Source organism: Cebus imitator, unplaced genomic scaffold, assembly GCF_001604975.1.
Source record: "Cebus imitator isolate Cc_AM_T3 unplaced genomic scaffold, Cebus_imitator-1.0 Scaffold312, whole genome shotgun sequence".
Classification (NCBI taxonomy): Eukaryota; Metazoa; Chordata; class Mammalia; order Primates; family Cebidae; genus Cebus; species Cebus imitator.
Genome location: NW_016107627.1, coordinates 1321244 through 1325006, shown reverse-complemented (window position 1 = coordinate 1325006; position 3763 = coordinate 1321244).

The following is a 3763-nucleotide window of genomic DNA, read 5'->3' as shown; positions in this document are numbered from 1 at the left end:
CGCCACCATGCCCAGCTAATTTTTTGTAGTTTTAGTAGAGACGGGGTTTCACCGTGTTGACCAGGATGGTCTCGATCTCTTGACCTCGTGATCCACCCGCCTTGTGATCCCAAAGTGCTGGGATTACAGGCTTGAGCCACCGCGCCCGGCCTTCAGTTTCATTTTAAATAAAAATGTTTGATCCCATAAAATAATGTGCTGCAAAGGTATTTGAATGTAGATCTTTTCCTCTCCTAGGGACGGGTTCTGCAGTGGGGTAAGCATGTTTGTGCTGTAAGGAAACATGGTCCTTTCTCCCCTCAAGCTGCCATCCTGCCTCCTGTGAATTTACTAACCTCTCTTTTTGACCTGGCCCTCTCCACACAGAGGAGGACAGCAATGTTCTTATTCTACCCATAAAGTCACGAGATGGTTTTCATGCTTTCTGGGATTGCAGAAATTGAAAGCTGACTCTTTCTCTTTTGGAGTCCTTTATAGCAGAAGTCACCAGTGGCAGACTGGTTTCTGTCAGTGGCCTGTGAGGAACCAGGCCACACAGCAGGAGGTGAGCCGCAGGCAGGAGAGCATTACCTCCTGAGCTCCGTCTCCTGTCACATCAGTGTCATCATTCGGTACTTACAGGGCGCAAACCTTATTTTGACCTGCACATGAGTGATCTAGGTTTCATGCTACCTCTGAGAATCTAATGCCTGATATCTGAGATGAAACAGTTTCATCCTGCAATCATCCTCCACCCCTCAACCACCCCATCCATGGCAAAATTGTCTCCCACGAAAATGGTCCCTGGTGCTAAAAAGATTGGGAACCTCTGCTTTACAGGTGCTTTGGAGATATCTCCCACAAATCATTGTTAGATTCTCACCTGCAGTTCCCTTGACCAGGAAAAAAATGCACTCTATTTCAAGGACCTTATTCATTTCTAACCACTAATAATTCAGTGAGTTTCTGCTAGCTTCTCCCCTGCTAGGCCTGTTCGCCCTGTCAGTGGTTTTTGAGTCAGATTATGAAATGGCCCCAAACAGGCTGTCTTTTCGTGGGACAGATCTTCATGTCTCATGAACATCTAGTTCATGGGAAACACTTAAGCAGTCATTGCCTAACAAACTCTGGAATAACAGGATAATTACAGTCTACCAGTAACTCTCCTTTGTTCCACCTCCAAGCTGCAAGGCAGCCCTTCTCTTTATCTCAAGATTTCCTGAAGAGGAACCAGACATCAGTGAACTGTGACCTGATAAATAGATTAAACATATTAAGCTTTCCAATTGGTCTCATTGAAGCCTCTCTCTTTTAATTTCAGGTGAGTGGGAAACAAAGTGTCTCCTTCTCTCCATCAGAGGAGACTAGGCTTCAAAGCCCATCAGCAGCTCTTGCCAAAGAAACCCTTTTTAAAATTTCTCTCTCTTAGAGTGAAGAAATTGCGTAACACTTTAGCCAGATTCTCAAAATGAATATCAATGATGAGAAACAGAGATATTGATGCACCTAAAAATGTGATACTCTGAGAATATATCATTTATGTAATTTATGTAGCATTTTAATTAAGAACACACAACCTGAATATATAATCATGAGAAAACATCAAACTCAAAATAAGAATCATTCTTGTTAAAAAAAAAAAAAAAGAATCAGTATTTTTCAAGAAAATCATTGTCATAAAGGACAAAGAAAAGCTCAGGAACTGTTCCAGATGAGAAACTAAAGAAACATAACAACTAAATGTGATACGGATACTGCAGCCTCTAGTGGAGGACAAAACAAATGCTATAAAGAACATTATTTGGGCAGCTGACAAATTGGAATGTGGATGGTAGATTATTTTTAAAAGTATTGTTTCAATGTGAAATTTCCTGATATTGATAACTGTACTGTGGCTTTCTAACAGAAAGTCCTTTTTCTGAGGAAATATACAAGGACGTATCTGGAGGCAGGGAGCATGATGTATGCAGTTTATTCTTCAGTCGTTTAGAAAAAATATGTATATGTTGAGAGAAAAAGAATAAATCCCTAACAGTAAAACAAATAAGATAAAATATTAACAGTGAGTGAATCTGGATAAAAGGTAAACAGGAGTTTCTGATACCATTCTTACAACTTTTCTGTAAGTTTGAAATTATTTCCAAATAAAAAGGTTTTTATTTTTTAAAAAAAGTCTACCCTGTCTCTCTCTCTGTCTTAAATCTTTAAGAACGTGATTCATTTGTATCCCTGATAAAGGCAAAGGGACCAAGAGTCATATATCTAGCTTTTAATGTCTTTTTTCAATGTGAAAAAAAAAGTATACACAAATAAATAATGTATATTATGAACACACAGTTTATAAAACAACATGAACACCTGTGTACCAGGATGTGACTTATAGAGAGAATATTATCAATACTTTGACACCCTTCCCCCACATCATGCTTTTTCCCAGTCACATCCTCATCATTCCACCTCAGGTACTTACTATCCTGAATTTTATAATAATTGTTCAATCATTTTCTTTGGGATTTTATCACATATGTATGTTGAGCTTAACAATGTAAAATTTAAATGTGCCTTTTTCACATTTGATACAAACAGAATATATTTCCTTTTCTGTGACTTACTTTTTTCACTCAATATTACATTTTTAGATCATTCTTACAAATGAGAACAGCTAAGCCACATTTATTTTCATTGCTATAAAACAGATCAATGTATGACTATGTTATAATTTATCTAGCTTACTATTGATGAACATTTGTGTTGCTTCTGTGCTCCTGTCCCTATTAAATAATAATACTATTAACATCATTTTTTTCTTTTTAGATTGAGTCTCTCTCTGTCGCCCATGCTGGAGTGCAATGGTGCCATCTTGGCTAACTGCCCCTTCGCCTCCTGGGTTAAAGCAATTCTCCTGCCTCAGCCTTCTGAGTAGCTGGGACTACATGTACGTGCCACCACACCCAGTTTTTTGTATTTTTAGTAGAGACGGGGTTTCACCATGTTGGTCAGGCTGGTCTTGAACTCCTGACCTCATGATCCGCCTACCTTGGCCTCCCAAAGTGCTGGGATTACAGTCGTGAGCCACCATGCTAGGCCTATACTATTAACATTCTTGCACTTGTCTCTTGAGGAACATGAGCTTTCTCTAGGATACATCCCTAAGAACAAAACAGTTGGTATGCACCAATGCTTAACTTTACTGTTGACTAGTATTATCAATTATTATTAGATAATGACAAAATCTTTTTCAAAGTGATTATAAGAACTTTTGCTCATCAGCTGCATATAAGAGATTTTTTTTTTTTTTTTAACAGAGTCTCGCTCTGTCGCCCAGGCTAGAGTGCAGTGGTGCAATCTAGGCTCGCTGCAATCTCCAACGCCCTGGTTCAAGAGATTCTCCTGCCTCAGCCTCTCAGATAGTTGGGATAACAGGCGTGTGCCACTCCGCCCAGCTAATTTTTGTATTTGCCAGGATGATCTTCATTTCCTGACCTAGTGCTCCGTCTGCCTTGGCCTCCCAAAGTTCTGGGATTACAGGCATGAGCCACCTTGCCCAGGTGAGAGATTCTTTTACTCAGTAATACTTGTTAACATTTGGTACTACACAACTGTAAAATTTTTCCATTCTGGTAAAAATGAATTGTATTTTCTTATGGCTTAGTTTGTACAACCCTTGCTAATAATGAGTTTGACACTTTACACATATTTATGCGTTGTTTGTATTGTTCTTTCATGAAATGTCTGTGTCTTTTGCTCTTTTTTTTTTTTTTTTTTTTTGACAGCGTCTTGCTCT